At 43.1% G+C, this 20,070-nt stretch overlaps 1 long non-coding RNA gene across 8 annotated transcripts; it reads left to right on the top strand.

Moving 5' to 3' along the window:
• Positions 1-15,187: 15,187 nt before the first annotated feature.
• On the top strand, positions 15,188-19,356 carry LOC125517503. 8 transcript variants are annotated; one of them, XR_007287644.1, is made up of 5 exons: positions 15,188-16,702; positions 17,740-17,865; positions 18,447-18,591; positions 18,678-18,781; positions 19,043-19,356. It is a non-coding gene; the product is annotated as an uncharacterized LOC125517503 (long non-coding RNA). The 8 variants fall into 8 exon arrangements; XR_007287645.1 differs by having other exon boundaries at positions 18,675-18,781; XR_007287640.1 differs by lacking the exon at positions 18,447-18,591 and having other exon boundaries at positions 15,198-15,413; positions 15,914-16,702; positions 18,675-18,781.
• Positions 19,357-20,070: the final 714 nt, after the last annotated feature.

Here is a 20,070-nt window from a genome sequence, read left to right as displayed (position 1 = left end):
AGCCCAACAAAATTAATTTAGAGTAAGATGTTGAGATTCACATGATAATCCAGGTACTAGATACTCAAAACGTCCATAACCGGGGACACGGCTAACCATGATTAGTTTATACACTCTGCAGAGGTTTGCGCACTTTTCCCTACAAGACTCGATCGCCTCCGTTTGGTTTCTCGCACTACATGGTGTTTGAGAAACGGATGACCGAGACATAGTCTTTCAGAAGCGCTAGCACCTTACGATCGGGTAGACCGTACCACCTACATCCCCTACATCTGCTAGTCTACCACTGTAAGAGTTTGCACGACTTAGTCAACTATGCTAGAGCCCATAATAGCTTGTGACTGCACACGGAAGTTTCTAGTATGAATAATCTCATGATCCCTTTGAGCCTGGGTGGCGGTCCAAAAGAAAATAGGCAAGTCCTAGATTACCCAGTTGCCTCAATCCACCCAGATGTGTGTTTAAGTTGCCACCTTAGATGAACCATTAATTAACAAACTCACATTTGTCATGGATATCACTCACCCAATCCACGTCTACTAGCATAGCATGGCATAATAAGCAAACGTAGAAGTAACTCCCAAATGTTTGAAAATAAACAGGTAATAGGTACTACCTCAACTACTTCCCATCCCACAATTTAAATAGATCCTAACCATGCAATGTTTGAGGATTGATCTAATGCAATAAAACTGGGTAGTAGAAAAAGTATGATCAAAGTGTTACTTGCCTTGCTGATGATCCAGAAAACCTAGCGATTCGAAGTAACAAGCGGCGCACTCCGGGTACTCTATCGCAAACAAACAAGCACACAACAAGTACTCATCTAATGCACGGGTAAAACTCGAATAAGAGATCTAACCAGAAGGTTCAACTTAAGAACTCCGGTTTGCAAAAAGAATCAAATTGAACGAAGCAACGAAAGTCAAACAGCGAAAGAAACAACTTCATTCTACTAATCTGGATCTAAGTCAAATTTTACAGTAGCAAAAACTTGTTTAAGTTGGTTAAACGGATAGAGGGTTTCGAGACGAAACTCCAGGCGCTTGAATTGCCTGATTCCGATAAACGAGCGAAAAGTTATACTAAAATGAAAATCGGATCAGAAATCACGATCGGAAAAATCGCGGATTTAATCCGAGAAAAGAATGACAACGAACGTTCGCTAGAACGAACGAACGGACGAACGCTCGCTAATTAAATAAATCGGAAAAACCGATCTATTTAAAAAAAACCGAAACTAAACTAAAAAAACCGACGAAAAACCAACGGAAAAACCGAACGGTTTTACGAAAAAAATAAAAAAACGGTGCGGATTTCGAGGTGACCTCGGGCGGCGGGTCGGCGGCGGCGGCGTTCGGCGAGGCGGCGGCGTCGTCGGCGGCGGCGTCCGGCGAGGTGGCGGCGTCGTCGGCGGCGGCGCGGGTAGCGAGGCGCGGCGGGCGGCGAGCGGCGGTGCGGGCAGCGAGGCGCGGCGGCGGCGGCTCTCGGGCCGCTAGGGTTCGGGGGCGACGGCTGGGCCTCGGGCTGGCTCCCCCCCGGCTTATAAAGCCTTGGCGGGCCGGAGTCCCGGTCGGACACGGCCCGTAGGTCGGTTCGTTTTTTTTAAATAATTACGCGCAGAATAAAAATAAAAAGAAATACTAAACGGACCCCAAAAATCCCGAAATAAATTTTCGCGGGCTTCTAAAATCAAGCCGCACAAGGTGAACATTTATTTGGGGCCTAAATGAAATTTTGAAAAACGCACATTTTTCCTAAATGCAAATAAAATAACGAAAACTCTGAAATAAAATCTTATTTGATTTTATTATTAAATCCTCAATATTTCTTTATTTTGGGAAAGTCATTTTATTCCCTCTCTCATATTTTTGTAATAGAAATAATTGATGATAAAATAATAAAAATCAAATGATCCTATTCTCAAAATTTGAGGAAACTCGAATATGAAAATAAAGAATTTCCCAACTCTCTCCGTGGGTCCTTGAGTTGCATAGAAATTTCTAGGATCAAACCAAAAGCAAAACAAAATATGATATGCAATGATGCTCTAATGTATAACATTCCAAATTGAAAATTTGGGATGTTACAGGTGGAGATAGCACCCCGGTTGTACATGCACAAGAACTAGCCCTACCACACATAACCCAAACTCTCGCAGATTGTACCCCTACTACGATGGACAGAGAACCAGCTTCACCCAATCTAACCCCAACCCCAGCCGATAGTAACCCAGTTCCTGTTGGCACAACACCATCTCCACCACAGAGCTCCCAAACAAGAGCAGTTAGTAAGGCAGCTCCAGTGCCCAAAGGGCCAGTACTATCACGGCGAACCCCAACTCCACCAGTTAGTATGCCTATTCCTGTGGAGGAAGCACAACCAGCTAGTCGTAGTTTAGCATCTATCGCATTTGATGTTGTTAAATCGTATGTGCGTATCTTCCCATCTTGGAAATATTATACTGAAGATGAAGGAAAATGCCAGTTGCAGGTGTTTGTCCAGGAGTTATGTGTAAGTAATGTTATTCATGGCAATTACTTTGCTTCGTCCCATACATCCTACCTCCATGATGGTTATAATACAACAAATTTTCCCATTTTTCTCTATAGAAAAGGACCGATTTGGAAACTCAGGATGAGGTAACCTGTGCTAATACCTCTGCTATCTTCAAGAATGCTTGGTGGCAGTATCGGAATTACCTGAAGAAAACATACTTCACCGGCAAAGAAACTCATCAAATTCCCTTACGTTCTCCTGAGACACATTTACTGGACGATGACTGGGAATGCCTTGTTCTGTACTGGTCCCGAACCAAGAATGTGGTAAGGTCTATGAGCTCATTTTCTATTTTTATGTATTATATTCTTGCATCTTACTGTACTCTGTTCACGTAGAACAAGTGCCTAAACCTGAAGAACAACTGTTCTAATTTAAGATTCCATTGCTACCATAGGACATAGATATATGTTTGTTTGATGCTTTTATTATGTACTAGTACTTGGCAATAGAAGACTTGGTAGTTTAATCCTGTCCACCTTACTAATGAACTGGTTCACCGAAATGAGTTTCATATACTAGTACATGCTAAACTTGTTATGTGTCTGCTTGTTTCTTCTTTTAGAATGCTGACGGAATATTGGGGAAGAGTGCCTTATTAAGCAACGGTAAAGGAAGTAATGCAGATAAGGTTCAGGATAGTGACACATCCTGTCTTGGTTTAGTGTTGGAGTTACTGGCCACTACCGCTTGCACAAGCTATTCAAACTCACTGTCTGAATCAGTTCGGTTTCTTGAGTCTCATCTACAAGATGAAAGACATCGATCAGTTGTGCTGCGACAAGAAGTGGAAGGACTGCGGAAGTCCCTGGAGCATTCAGATGCATACTTTTTGGTGCAACAGCAAGCGTTGGAGGATTTTAGCGCCAAATAGGACAAATCTAATCAGCTTGCTAAGCCTATTGCCAGCATGGTGGATACACGGGATAACGTTTCTTGAGCTCTTCTGAAGTTGTTTCAGTTATGCTCTTGTTTTGTTGCCGCGTTTATTTGCACTGGTGGCCAATTTCGACGGCCAGTGTATATGATATGCTGCTTTGTTCCCTATATTTGCACTGGTGGCGAAACTTGATGCCCAGTGGATGTAATATGTGTAATAGCCGTGATAGCCTAGCGTTAGTTGCTTGCTTATTTATTTCCTTGTTGTCTTGTTTATTTGTTTGCTTGTAGTCATTGCAGTTCTTTTTCCGCGGTTAACTAGTGGCTGCAATAACCTATTTTTTAAAACTAGGCCACAATAACCATGGGCTAATATTTACTGTAGTTACACTCGGCCTCCTACGGGCCATAGAAACAGTAGGCCTTCTATGGGCCGTAGAAACAGTAGGCCTTCTACGGGCCATAGAAACAATGGGCCTTCTACGGGCCGTATCATTAATGGGCCTTATACGGGTCGTAGGATCAATTGGCCAAACGTGGGCCAATAACAGGCCGCATTATGGCCGTCAACGGGCTAGAGTTGGAATCGTCCATTCATGGGCCAACCGTAACGGGCCATCGTTAATAGGCCGTATTTGATGACGCTATGAAAACGGCCCAACGTATTAACGGACCACAAACGGGCCGACTGTAACCACGGGCTGAATTTGGCCCATAAGCAGATAATGACAGTAACGGGCCGTAAGTAAACGAATGCTGGAAATGAGCCCAAGAATAAATGGGCTCTGAGAAGGCCGAAAGATAACATGGGCTGGAAACGGCCCAATAGAATAACGGGCCGTTAATGGGTATAAAGTGATACACTATTCACTACGGGCCAGTTTCACCACGGGCCATTAATGGTTGTAAAGTGATACACTGTTCATTACGGGCCAGTTTCACCACGTGCCATTAATAGGCCAAGAGTTACATAGGGCCTCATATGGGCCGAAAGACGTCATGGGCCATACATGGGCCAGAAGTGAAAATGGGCTGGAATCATATTGGATGGCCTAGATGACGCTACTGGGCCTAATTCGGATAGGGTGTAACGGGCCTTTGGTTAGTGGGCTGTAAATGGGCTATATGCGAACAGGCCGTTAACAGGCTTTCCATGGGCCGGCCCGCCACCTTTTGACCAAGTCAAACGGGCCGGCCTTTTCATAGGAATGGGCCTCTGTTGGGCCGTGCCACGTGTCGACGTATCATAGGCGCCTATCTGACTCACTGACGAGCTGACACGTGTTTCGTCCGGCCAATAAGAATTTTACACGTGGAAATTTCCATTAGTCGGGGCTGTTAACGGGTTATCAAATCCAAAACCCGACCCGATAGCTTAACGGCGTTCCGTTACGGTGGATGCCACGTGTCAGTCACCCTTGATGAAAGCACTTCTGTGATGCGCGATTTATCGTCATGGAAGTGGACACTTCCGTGATGATAATTTTGGTAATGTCATGGAACACTTCTACGACAGCACAGGTATGACTATCTTGATTCTGTCATAAATTTTTCATGGATGTACATGCATGACAAAAAACGCGACCTACTATGACAAACACGTATCATCATGGAAGTGTATTTTTTTTGTAGTGTTTGCTGGTTACAAATAGCTCCTCAAAGGAGGATTCAGAGACAGATGACCAGTCCTATCCCCCCCCCCCCGAGGTGCATGCTCTAACTCGGCAGGGTTATGTTGCTCATATCGTGCATATAGTATCTTGCATTTCTATGTCATTTGCTTAGTTTAGACATGCTTTGTGTGAATGCCACCTGTTTAGTGTCTAATTACCATATATGTGAATTATGCAATGCCATCTTGTTGCAAGACATTATATATGTGAATTATGCAATGCTATCTTGTTGCAAGGCATTATATATGTGAATTATGCAATGCCATGTTGTTTAGCCAAGCGTCAAATATGTGAATTATATCATGTCGTCCTTTTTTTGTATTTCTCATTGCTTTTGTCGACAATGTTTGTATATTCAACTGCTCTTCATGTGCATCAGCCATTTGAATTGGTGATGGAGAAATATGGAATGAAAACAAGGTCTTCAGAGCAGACAATGCTACCTATTGAAGCAGATATCTTGCTGGTTACAAATAGCTCTTCAGAGGAGGATTCAGAGGCAGTTGACCAGTCCTATTATCCCCCTGAGGTGTATGCTCAAACTTGGCAGGGTTATATTACTCATATCATGCATATGTTGTATTGCAATGCTTAGTTTTTACATCATATACACGATATTGAATGCCATCTCCTTAGTTGACACATCATATATACGATTGCCCTCTGCTCACTTTCTTAGTATATAAATCATATATTTGAATTATATCATGCCATGATGTTTACATAGACAGCATGTATCTGAATTATGGCATGCCAACCCATTTTCTAAAGACATAATATAGTTATATCATCTCATCCTGTTCACATAGTCATCATATTTTGAATTTTGTCATTCTATCCAGGAATTATATCATGCCATCATGTTTCCATCGATGGCATGTTTGTGATTTATGGCATGCCAACCACTTTAATAGACACATCGTATAGTTATATCATGTCATCCTGTTTACATAGTCATCATATTTTGAAGTATGTCATTCTATCTTGTTTAGTTAGCCATCATACATGTGAAATTGTGTCATGATATCCTGTTTAATTAGCCATCATATATGTGAAACTATGTCCTGCTATTATGTTTGGTTAAACAACATAAATGTGAATTATTTCATGCCCTGTTTTCTTCCCTACTATCCATTGCACCTGTCTATCTTACAATGTCTGTACATTCAATTACTTTTCTTGTTTATCATCCATTTCAATTGGAGGGGGTGATGGAAGTATCTGTGGGACTAAAAACACGGTCTTAAGAAAAGATCGTGCTACCTGTCGATGGAGATAGAACCACAGTTGTACTTGCCCAAGAACCAGCCCCACCACACAAAATCAGACTCACACAGATTGTACCCCTACCCAGTTTGACAGAGAACTAGCTACACCCCTTCTAACCCCAACCCCAGCAGATAGTAACCCAGTTCCCGTTGACACGGCACCGTCTCCACCACAGAGCACCCAAACACGAGCATTTAGTAAGGAAACTGTAGTGCCCAAAGCACGAGGACCACCACTCCGAACCCCAAGTCAAAGCTTGAAGCAGAAGAAGAATTGTTCTTAGGTCAGGTTCCGTAGCTATGGTTCATACTAATTTGCTCTTGCATCATTGTATTTACTCATACCAACTAATTTCAAATTTGAAGGATGCAATTGAAACTCCAATGGCGCAATAGGTATGTTTTAAACATGTTTCTTTAACGTGTTTGCTGTTGTAACTTGCTCTATGTTGATTTCAGTTTCAATTGAATAAACGGTTATGTTCTCATGCCATGCACATTACAAGTGTTGTTATTGCTGTGTAGTTTCCCACACTTATATTTTTTCTATGCTGCTTTGTCTAAAATAGATGTCATTCGAACTGTATCTATCTTGATTTGGCAACATAAACTAGAATGATATAGACCATACAGTACCATAGTACATAGATATATGTTTGTTTCATGCTGTTATCCTGTCCACCTTACTACTGAACTGGTTTACCAAAATGAGTTTCATATACTACATTGTAAACCCGTGATGGGATTGTTTGTTTCTATTTTAGAATGCGGATAAAATATTGGAGAAGAGTACCCTGTTATGCAATGGTAAAGGAAGTAATGCAGATAACGTTCAAGATAGTGAGACATCCCTATTGGTCTCTAAGAAAGCTGATAAAAACTAAAATGAAGACACTGCGACAACCCCAAAGTCCTGTCTTGATGTAGTGTTCCAGTTACTGGCTACTACTACTGGCACCAGCTCTTCGAACTCGCTGCCTGAATCAGTTCGGCTTCTTGAGTCTCAACTTCAAGTTGAAATACATCGATCAGATGTTATGCGACGGGAAGCCGAAGGACTCAGGAAGTCCCTACAGAATTCAGATGCATACTTTCTGGTGCAACAACAAGTGCTGGAGGATTTAAGTGCCAAACAAGAGAAAGTTAATAAGATTGCTAAGCATCTTGACAGCAATATGGGTACCCAGGATATTGTTTCTTGAGCTCTTCTGAAGTGGTTTTAGTTCTAGACTTGTTTTGCTGCGGCGTTTATATGCTGCTTTGTTCCCTATATTTGCACTGGTGGTGAACTTTGATGCCCAGTGGATGCAATATGTGTAATAGCCGTGATAGCCTAGCATAAGTTGCTTGCTTATTTATTTACTTATTGTCATGTCTATTTCTTTTCTTGTAGTCAGTGCAGTTCTTTTTCCGTGGTTAGCTAGTGGCTGCAATAACCTATTTTTTTAAACTAGGCCACAATAACCATGGGCTACATATTTACTGTAGTTAACATGGGCCTCCTATGGGCCGTAGAAACAATGCGCCTTCTAAGGGCCATAGAAACAATGGGCCTTCTGCAGCGTAGAAACAATGGGCCTTATACGGGCCGTAGACACAATGGGCCTTCTACGGGTCGTATCATCAATGGGGCTTCTACGAGCTGTATGATCGGTTGGCCAAACATGGGCCAATAACAGACCACATTATGGCCGTAAATGGGCTAGAGTTGAAATCATCCGTTCATGGGCCGACCATAACGAGTCGTCGTTAATCAGCCGTATTTGATGACACTATGAAAACGGCCCAACTTATTAACGAGCAACAAACGGGCCGACTATAACCACGGGCTGAATTTGGCCCACAAGCAGAAAATGACAGTAACATGCCGTAAGTAAACGAATGCTAGAAATGAGCCCAAGAATAAATGGGCCCTAAGAAGGCCGAAAGATAACATGGGTTGGAAACGGCACAACGGAATAATGGGCCGTTAATGGGTATAAAGGGATACACTGTTCATTACGGGCCAGTTTCACCACGTGTCGTTAATGGGTATAAAGTGATACACTGTTCATTACGGGCCAGTTTTACCACGGGCCATTAATGGGCCGAGAGTTACTAAGAGCCTCATATGGGCCGAAAGGCGTCATGGGACATACATGGGCCGAAAGTTAAAACGGGCTGGAATTATATTGGACGGCCCAGATGACGATGCTGGGCCTAATTAGGATAGGCCATAAACGGGCCCTGGGTTAGCGGGCTGTAAATGGGAAATATGCGAACAAGCCGTTAACAGGCTTGCCGTGGGCCGGCCCGCCACCCTTTGACCAAGTCAAACAGGCCGGCCTTTTCACAGGAATGGGCCTCTGTTGGACCGTGCCACATGTCGACGTATCTTAGGCGCTTTGAGTCCAATGAGTGGATGACATCTGTCCCAACGGTGAGACGACACGTGTTTCCTCCAGCCAATGATGATTTTACATGTGGAAAATCCCCATTGGTCCACTACACCACGACACAACAAAGACGACATGCATCTGTTGGTAAAATTGAGCATCGCCGACACTTTTTTGTCCCAAACTATACCAACACATAGTATGACAGTATTATATAACCTCATTGACACATTATCTGTCGCCGAAGCACCAGCAGAGCACCGACGTAATTTCTGTCGGCAGTTACCATCTTTACTGATTGTTTGTGTGTCGGCGATTCGTAGGAACAGACAAAGTGTCGGGGTAGTTTCCTTCCACCCACACCCGAAAATAAGGCACGGAAAGAGAACCATGCGCACTCGATGGAAAACACGAAGAGTCGGACCAGACCAGCAAAAGAAAAGAAAAAATACACCCGTCCACACCCCAATCCCCCTCCATGTCTCTCTACCCGATTGCGCCGCCGCCCCCGACCTAAACCTAACTCAACTACACAGCCGCCCCTGATCTGCGCGCCGCCGCCCCTGATCTGCCCGGAGCTAGATCAAACTAAGATAATTTGGGGATCGGGGTGCTAGGGTTCGTATGGGAGTATCAGAGGCGAATATGCGGATCTATATTAGCTGTAAAGTATGTAGTTGATTCATTACAGATAAATGGCATGCCTCACAAAGAGAGATGAGTGGCTTTATATAACCAGCGACAACAGGTGATGGAAAACAGGATGGCAACGGAAACTAAACAGTAATGGAAAACGGTTCGTTCGGAGGGCGAGTGCAGCGAGCCGTCTGATCCTTCCTCTAGCTTCAATCCTGGCCTTCCGTTAACTGAAGATGCCCGCGTTGGACTGTAGCTTGCTGTTGCCTGACAATACACCCCGCTGAGAGCGAACTTGTCCTCAAGGAGTTTGGCGATTAAACCAACGATCAACCGTTTGTTTAAAGAAAGCCAGGAACACCTTCTTCATGAAATCTGCATCTTCCCAGGACGCATCTTCAGGAGGTAAGTTCTCCCACTGTACCAACCACTGAACCACAGCCACATTGTTGCGAGGTATCTGACGCGTCTCAAGTACCCATGATGGTTCAGTGCGCACACGCCCATCCGGACCGATCAAAGGCAGGTCGGCACAAGGAACTGCATGAGGTCCCAAGGGTTTCTTGAGTTGGCTGACGTGAAAGACAGGATGTATGGCAGCGTTATCCGGCAACAGCAGTTTGTAGGCCACATTTCCCACCTTTGCCATCACACGAAACCGGCCATAGAACTTGCTCTAAAGCTTGATATGCGAACGAGCGCCAAAAGCATTCAAACGATACGGCTGCATTTTAAGATACACCATGTCTCCCTCTGAAAACTGTCGCTCTGAGCGTTTAAGGTCAGCATACTTCTTCATTCGAGCTTGAGCATTGGCCAGATTAGACTTCAACTGTTGCCACATTGCATTTCTGTCCCCCAAAAACTCTGTTGCTTCGTGGTTAGTAGTAACCAGTGCTGCTGGGAGTTGGAGGTCCGGAGGAGGATAACCATACAGGGCTTGAAAGGGGGTTTTCTGAAAGGAGGAGTGAAAAGAAGTGTTGTACCAATACTCTACCATGGATAAATGCAGTGCCCATTTCTTTGGCTCCAGGGATGTCATACAACACAGATAATTCTCAATGCACTGGTTGACACGTTCTGTCTGCCCATCAGATTATGGGTGATATGCTGAGCTGTAACATAGTTCAATTCCCAAGGAAGCAAAGATGTCTTGCCACAACTTACTTGTGAAAATGCAGTCTCTGTCGGAAACAATAGCAAGAGGGGGGCCATGTAACTTCATAACATTATCAATGAATGCTCGAGCTACTGTCTGAACAGTGTAAGGATGTGACAAAGGGATGAAGTGAGCAAACTTAGACAGTCTGTCCACGACCATAAATATCACCTCTTTCCCATTGGATTTGGGCAGACCCTCAATAAAATCCATGTTGACATGTGACCAAACCATATCAGGAATCTGGAGTGGGTCTAAAAGCCCTGGATATGGGCAGGTTTCCCCCTTGTTTTTCTGACAGACAAGGCACAACAGAACAAAGTTATCCATGTCCTTCTTCATCATAGGCCAATAAAACACTTGTTTCAACCTCTTATAAGAAGCTTTCATGCCAGAGTGGCCCCCAATAACAGAAGAGTGTAGTGCCTGCATAATCCTGTTCCTCAATTCAGTGTCTCTGCCCACATAGATCTTCCCTTTGTGTCTGATTATGCCATGCTGAAGAGAGTTATTGTTGACAATATGAGTTGTAGTGACCAATAGCTGCTCCAACAGTTTCTGACAGTGGGGGTCATTGGTATAAGAATTTTCAACTTCAGAAATCCACTGAGGAGTATCTAAAGAAATTGCCATGCAAGAGTATTTTCTGGATAGTGCATCAGCCACTATATTCTCTTTCCACTTTTTGTATTCCAGCTGGAAGTTAAACTCCAGTAATTTGAGCATGAGTTTGTGTTGAATACTAGTGGAAATCTTCTGATCTATCATAAACTGCAAGCTCTGGTGATCAGTTCTGATAATTAAATCATTGCCCAAGAAATAATGTCTCCATCTTTTCAAGGCTTCCATGATTGCTAGTGCCTCCTTCTCATATGTAGACAGAGCAGCATTTTTAGGACACAAGACAGAGCTGTAGTAAGCAATTGGTTTACCTTTTTGCATCATAACAGCTCCCAAGCCAGTGCCTGAAGCATCAGTCTCAAGCACAAATGGAGCAGAAAAATCAGGAAGAGCCAGAAGAGAAGCAGATATCAGAGCTTGTTTTAATTCCTGGAAAGCTTGTGTCTGTGCAGAGGACCAAACAAAGCTATCTTTCTTGAGAATATTGTGGAGGGGTCTAGCTATGCTACCAAAGTTCTTGACAAACCTCCTGTAATAGCCACATAATCCCAGAAATCCCCTCAACTGAGTTGGTGTTGTTGGGGTTGGCCAGTCAGCAACTGCAAAAAAATTTGCTGGGTCAGTTGACACTCCCTCACCAGAAATAATGTGGCCCAAGTAGGAAACCTGAGGAACTGCAAATACACATTTGGACCTGTTCACAAATAGTTGGTGTTCCTTGAGGAGTTGTAGGACTATTCTTATATGTTCCTGGTGCTCTTCAAGAGTTTGACTGAATATTAATATGTCATCAAAAAATACTAACACAAACTGCCTGAGATAAGGGCCAAAGATTTTATTCATCAAGGCCTGAAAAATCCCCGGTGCATTGCTAAGCCCAAAGGGCATCACTAAAAACTCATAAAAGCCCAAAGTAAGTTCTAAATGCAGTTTTGGGAATATCCTTGTCATGCATTCTGATCTGGTGATAACCTGACCTCAAATCCAATTTAGTGAAGAATTTTGCTCCATGGAGCTCATACAACAAATCCTCAATAACAGGAATGGGGAATTTGTTTTTTACAGTTGCTGCATTCAATTTTCTGTAGTCGATGCACATTCTCCAAGACCCATCTTTCTTCATAATCAATATAGCTGGAGACGAATAGGGACTTTGACTTTCTCTTATCATCCTAGATTGCAACAAGTGGTGAATTTGCTTTTCCATCTCATTTTTCTGCATGTGGGGAACTTTATATGGCCTAGAGTTAGGTGGTACAGCATCAGGTTTGAGAGGAATCTCATGATCTAATTCCCTTACTGGGGTAATCCTTGAGGCTCCTTGAAAACCTCCTGAAATTCATGCAGGACTTCCATAACTGCAAGGGGAGTACTGTCCTTTGTGCTGGGTACAAGAGTGGTATCTTCTGCCAGTTGGAGCACAAAAGCAGGGGCACCACCGAGGAGCATTCTGTTAAGTTCCAATGCATCAATTTGGTTGGTTGCAGTCAGAGTTTCACAAGCAGGAATAGTAACAGAATTACTCTGATTATGACAGATAATAAGCTGTCTGGGATCATAAGAAAATGCTACAGGACTGTGTTGTGCCATCCAATCTGAACCCAATACAATATCATGTCCTGGCAGGTCTAACACTCTGAAGTGATGTTGAAACTGAGTGTTACCAGCAGTAAAGGTAGTGGTAGGAATGTAAGAACCTGACCACAACTTCCCCCCTCCAGCAACAATTACTGCTCTGGACTGGTCTTTGATGATTGTGCAGGAAGTCTGAAGTGCAAACTTTAAGCTCATAAAAGTGGAATTATTGCCAGAATCCACTAAGGCAATTGCTTGTTTCCCTCCCACAGACACAGCAATGGAAATGGTATTAACACTGTCTGCCTGCAGAGCTTGTAAAGAAATCCTCATGCACTGTTCTTCTGCCATGGGCTGCTCTTCCTGTTTTTGTTCTTCCATTTCCTCTTGTTCTCCTGGATTGTTAGGAGGTGGTTCCCCAGTAAGAACATTAATTACAGGTGCTTGCTTGCACTTATGCCCATGGAACCACTAATCCCCACATCTCTAGCATTTGCCTGGTTCTCTGGCCCTCTGAGTTGTGACAGGAGGTTTAAACTCATTGGTTTTATCAGGCTGAGAAGTGTGTTGCTTAGGAAACAGAGTATATGTTTTTGCATTAGAAGAATACTGTGGGAATTGCTTCTTAAGAGGTGCTCCTTGCTCAATATCTATTGCTAACCAATAGGAATCAGTCAGAGTAACAGGTCTGAGAGGCCTCAGCTGGAACTTCAACTGTGATCTAAGCCCATTAATGTAGCATCTTACAAACCAACTTTCTGAAATATCAGGGTTTTCCTGCTGTACTTCAGCCATAAGTTCCTCAAACTGTTCAGTGTATTCTGCTACAGATAGTGTGTTCTGTTTCAGAGAGTGGAACTTTTCTGTTAGATCATATGAACTAGAGGATGAAAACCGGTGTAGAATTTCAGTGCAAAATTGAGACCATGTAGGTTTCTTTGCCAAAAGACCAGAACACCTGAGCCAAACATCTGTCTTGCCCACCACATGCATTTGTGCAAGATTGACTTTATACTCAGTAGGTGTACCTGACATTTGGAAAAACTTCTCACACTATCTGATCCATCCCCCTGGATTGTCCCCATCAAATGAAGGGAAATCCAATCGTGGTCCTTTAGTGATCGATTTCAGAAACCGAGTACGCATTTCCTATTCATACTGTCGGTAGAAATCATCCCAATGAGTTCTCACTGCTGGTGGTTGAAAGTTATGGAACACAGCTGTGTGAGCTGTTCTGTAAGTGGCAGTTGGTGTAACATTGCCCGACTGTGTGTCACGCCGAGGTGCATCTGCATAGCCCAGAGGGGATGATCTATTGGGGACTCGAACATGAGGTAAACTGGTCGGCATTTGAAGGGCACACTGCTTTGTTTTCTCTTGTTCGATTGCCAAACGCTTGCGCAGCTCTTCAGTCAGCGATCTTGTGGGTTCAGTCTCAATTGCATCCTTGGACGATTAAGGAATATCCAGATCCACCACTGCTTGGGCAGTAGTTGGTTGCGTAGGGCTTGGGACACGAGTGCTACTGAAGCTCTTCAGTATATCTGCCATTGTTGACAACTGCGTGTTCAGGGCCGTTACCACGTCCTGGACGCCTGCCATGGCTTTGGCCATGGTGTCCTGCTTGAGATTCATGGCGTGGACGTCCTTGCGCAGGTCATCTAACTCACCACGCATCTCTGTCGTGTCCTCACGCGACTGAACCACCTCTCCCTTGAGTGCCAAAAGTTCTGCAACATCATTTTCGTCCAACCTCTGCTTGGAACGACCCATAGTGACCTCGATCCGAAAGGAATTTTACACCCAGCACGCTGGAAACCCGACGGATCTGAGATCCAAGCGACCACCGACGATCTCTCCCTACTGCAACACCACCCAGAAGAGGAATCTGGAATTTTACCACGGAAATAGGAAATTCCCACAACCAAATCCTGATCCCGAGTTGTCGCCGAATAGGTCTACCGCCGCCAGCGCCACCACACCGCCCCCATCGCTGCCCTGCACCGCCGCCCCAAAATTCTCCGCCGATCGAGGGAGGGAAGGGAGGGGAAAAAAATTCTGCGCCGCTACTCGATTCTCCGAAGATCAGCCTGGCTCATGATACCAATTGTTATGCCCGGAGCTATATCAAACTAAGATAATTTGGGGATCGGGGTGCTAGGGTTCGTATGGGAGTATCAGAGGCGAATATGCGGATCTATATTAGCTGTAAAGTATGTAGTTGATTCATTACAGACAAATGGCATGCCTCACAAAGAGAGAAGAGTGGCTTTATATAACCAGCGACAACAGGTGATGGAAAACAGGACGGCAACGGAAACTAAACAGTAACGGAAAATGGTTCGTTCGGAGGGCGAGCGTAGCGAGCCGTCTGATCCTTCCTCTAGCTTCAATCCTGGCCTTTTGTTAACTGAAGATGCCCGCGTTGGACTGTAGCTTGCTGTAGCCTGACATGCCCGTCCTGTGGTCCCCTCGTGCCACATCATCTCCGACCCTAGCCTTCCTCCCTGCAGGGCACCATCCGCCCAGGAGAAGCAGCTCCGTCCGCCACGCCGAGGAGCAGTAGCGCCGTCAACCGCCACCAAGGATCCACTGCTGATTTTTCTCCATGTGCGACCTCTACTTCGGCTGATCTCCTTTCCTCTGCCCCGCCTACAGAATACAAGAGGTAAGCTTCTGGTGGGTGAGTGGTTCCTTGTCGCCCCTTCTCTGCCCACCTCCAGATCTGGTCGTTATAGGTAAGCTGGGTTAGTGGTTTTTCCAGTACGTGTAGGTAACTAATCGGATCCAGCCATGAATTGGTTGGCTTCTTCCAGTAGGTAAATAAATCTATGGTTGTTCTAGTGCGTGCTTCATCTACAAATTTGCAGCATGTAACAATTTCTTAGCCGAGGCATTACAAAGGAGAGGGATGCGTGTCATTCTTCTGTTAGAATTGTAATTACGTTCCCCTTTGTGATTGGCATATTTTATTTTTCAATTTCTCCTTTTCTTATTGCGCAGATGCTAGCTTTCATAGCCTCTTGTAGCTAAATCTGATTATGTGTGCGCCTATCAAGTCCCAAATGTGATCTGTATGTCCTAATTACGTACACATCTAGTGATGCATCTATTGAAGAGAAGCATTTGTCAGTAACATACTAACAATCAGTCAATCTTCATACGTAGGTGGTGAAGGCAAGTAAAGAATTTATGCCCGTTCTGTTACAGGAACATGTGAATAGGTGATAGTCCTCCTAAGCTGCTTAATGCTACAATTTCTAATGTCATTATAAACATTGGATGCATCAGACTGTCATAATACCTAGTTTTTCTATAAAAATGGTAATAAATAAGGGCATAATATGATGATAATAAATCTGGGTTATGGAAGAAAATTGTATATTTGGTTTCTACATTTGTATATGTATAGCAGCACCCTGATTATGCAAATAGTATCATATCCAGAGTATTAATCATTGCAGCTAGTAGAAAATGTACGGTTTAGTTTGTAGCCACATACATGTGAATATTATTCCAGCAAGAATGCGAGATGCTAGCATATATCTATCTATCCCTGGTACTTTGCGGATAGGCCAGCGGCGAGCCTTGTTTTTTCTTTTTAGTTTTTCCCTTGATGTATTCTCCTTGTTGAACGAACAGTTTTTGGCATCCTGGCATGCCACCATTGTGCTGGTTGGATCTTGGTTACCAATTAATATTCAGGGGATGTCTCTCTTTTAATTTATTGATTTCCTTGTTGCGAGGAGAGGGTTGCTGATGCCGATGATTTATAGTTTGGATGATGATGATGGTGACTAGCCACTGATGCTCGAGGATGAAGCAGGATGAACCGAGGTCCTCGAAGCCTATCCCTGATGCTGATGGGTGGACCATTGTGCCGCCTAGGTGTGATCAGTCTGGGCAATAGTAAATTAAGCATATGAGAAGCAAAACTTGGTGCTATATGGTCTGAAGGTAAAGAAGTGTCATTGTTTTTTTCTATATCGTTGCTGCTGGGTCACCCTTTTACTAATGGAAAAATGGCATGTAATAATATTTGCATCTTTAGCTTTGGAATGCACACACACACTAGAGACTTGCTCCTCTATAGTAGGGAGGGAGGCCCCTAAACTTAAGCATCTGGTTTACTATGTCTGGTCTCTACAACTGAAAGCATGGTGATTTGCCTAGTGTGTCTTGTTAGTTAGTACGACACTAAGTAGCCATCCATCTGTTGACGGTTATGCACAAGTCATTGACTAGGAACCAATTTCTTCTTTAGTTTCAATTTCCCATCCATGCATTCGCCCTGCTTGCTTGCTTGCCGCCTTTATCTCTTTTCATAAGCACAATAACAAAATCATCATGTATTACTTGCATTTCTAAAGGTTGTAACAAAATAATCATATGTTTGTTTGATGCAATTTGGCCTTCCCAATTATGGATGTATGGACATGTATGTATTTCTCTGTAAGTATCTTATACCACATAGTAAAATGCCTATTCACTTCAAAAGTGGAATACATGACCTGATAATAATGTAGAATATAAGCGACAATGCACTTAACTAGCATTAACATCATGTGTTGTTATTCCTTTTGACTGAGTCATGTGCACATCTGTAAAGTAAAATAAGACATTCTCGATCATTTAGTGATCTAGAATGAATGGTTTGTTTTCTTCTTGCATTCATACATGTGAATTAAATAGATGCACGTGTTTATTAAATATATATTGCCAATGAACATGCCTGCAAGTCTTGCCTTAAAATGAATGGTTTACGTACCCAAGTAAGTTGTCGATGCTCTGCTCTAGCCTGCCTAGGTTCTATTCTTTTCTATTTGTGAAACCACACTACCATTTGTCCTGGTTTTCACTCGCTTTACTTTATAGCTTGATTTAATGATGTGATGCCAGTTCTAGTTCTCTAGGTTCTCCAGCCTAGTTCCTCTTAAGTAATCTTGTTCTTTTTCTGTAATGTTATTAATCGTGAGCTCCTTTCTGGTTTGCAGGTAGAGTTGGAACCCCTCCGGTTCAGCACCGGGCATGGTCGGTTGGAATTGGATAAGGACCACAAACCCACCAAGTCGCCCTTTTGATCAACTACAACAATAATAACAACAACAACAAACAATGTGGTAATAAACAACAACTCTCCTCCCTCTGCCCTTTATGTATCATTACATTAATTCTGGCCTATTTGTGGTCTGATGCAAGTGGCTTGGCTATCTTGTTGTTGTTGTTTGGTAGGGAACTAAGAATTGTGTGTAAATGCAGTTATATTGTTTGGTTGTGGAATTGATCCCTCTTTGGCCTAGATGTTCTAGTCTTTGTCGCAACTGAAAATGGATGGTACAGTAGAAATTGCTCTTTACTTTGACCCTTGCAGACCACACGATCGATGCTTATATTTGTTGGTTCTAGGGACTGGACTTGTTTGTGTGTAGCTGTCTCTGTCTGTGTACAATGGAGTATGAGTGGAATGTAAACTCATCATACGGAATGTAGCTGTGCTGGTTGGTTGCTTATATATTAACAAGTGGGTATATATTATCTTCTCTGAGGCACCCTTTCTAAACCCTCCAACTAAATGCAGCTTTGCTGGTTGCTCATTAGAGGCTTTTGATTGTGTCATATCATCTTGCCGCTTTGCATGCTACAGTATATGGGACCACCATTGATGATATATATTGATCGTAGTATTTGTTTTCTTATTCAGGAATTGTTCATCGAATCTACCAATTTGGTCCAGGATAAATAAATACTAAACCATCGTCAAGTTGTTGCTCGATTGAAACTAAACTAGATGAAATTAATGGAGGGTTTTAGAAATAAGTTGTTGTTTTGTACCTTATAATCTTCAGGTGATTTTATTTATTTTTCCACTTGATTGTATGTCTGACTTTTGAATAATATGATGTTTATTTTCCTGCTTGATTTGGTGTAGTAGGCACCCGACTCCATGGATGAGGAGGACAACTAAGACCCCAAGCCCAAGACGACGACCCTGACCTCAACTCCCCAAACAAGGTTGTGGATCAGCGCCTCTTGACTGTGAGGTTTCTCCCCAGTTTCTCACTACTCTACACTGTTGATTTAGACCTGTGATATCTAGTTCATCTTTGTTTTATTACTTGGGTCTGGTTTATTGATTGATTGATGACACTCGACTCCAGCCTAGTTCATTCTTGTGGTCTTCCCTGTACGAGACTAGTTCAACTATGCATGGTTCCAATTCATCATATAATATTTGGTAATACTGCATGATCTGTGTGTATACTGTACATCTTCTATAACATACGAGTTCTTTTGTAGGGACAAATGGTAGACAGTAGCAAGTCCACAAGTTGACTGAAGATGTTCTCGTGACTGTTTTGTTGAGAACTGGGTTGACACATTTTGTTCATATGGAAGTTGATTCGGCTTGGCGATTGAAGAGTTGGTCTTCCGTATTATTCTGTAGCAATCCAGTGATCATGCAATTGGTCTCTTAGGAACTTTGGCCATTTTTTTGTAACATGCCTCTCTTGTATATCTGATTTGTGGATCCTTAAAGGTTGTAGCTACTTGAGTGAAGTAAAACAATGAATGTTCTATATATGTTGAATGAATGCATTTGATCAATAGTATCTTTTGATGAATACAAGAGTGCAATTGTCTATATATGTATTACGTATTGAACATGAATTGAATATTATGAGTGTGAATTCATTTAAAATATGGTGCATTTGCATTTCTGGTGAAATGTAGAACCCTGCAGACACAGTCTGTCAGCATAGCACACTTACACACAAACTATCGACGTAGCAATGGACGTCGCACAATCTGTCGGCATAGCACATTGTCAGATGATCTGTCGCCATAGAACAGTCTGTCGGTGTAGAAATGCCTGTCACCATATGTCTCACCAAAGCTAACATATGATTTGTTGGTGTAGATTTATCTGTCGGTGAAGACCTTTCCTGGCAGGACTATAGGCATCAGCTCATTTCTGTCGGCAAAGGTGTGTCGCCTTAGGTGGCTTATGCCGACAGATTATTTGACGCTGCTTTGAGTGTCGTGGTTTAGTGGTCGGGGCTGTTAATGGGTTATCGGATCCAAAACCGGACCCGATAGCTTAACGGCGTTCCGTTACGGTGGATGGCACGTGTTGGTCACCCTTGACGAAAGGACTTCTGTGACGCGCGATTTATCGTCATGGAAGTGGACACTTTCATGATGATAATTTTGGTAATGTCATGGAACACTTCTACGATAGCACATGTATGACTATCTTGATTCTGTCATAAATTTGTCATGGATGTACATGCATGATAGAAAACGTGACCTACTGTGACAAACAC

Source organism: Triticum urartu, chromosome 6, assembly GCF_003073215.2.
Source record: "Triticum urartu cultivar G1812 chromosome 6, Tu2.1, whole genome shotgun sequence".
Lineage (NCBI taxonomy): Eukaryota > Viridiplantae > Streptophyta > Magnoliopsida > Poales > Poaceae > Triticum > Triticum urartu.
This window is presented reverse-complemented; position numbering and strand designations above follow the sequence as displayed.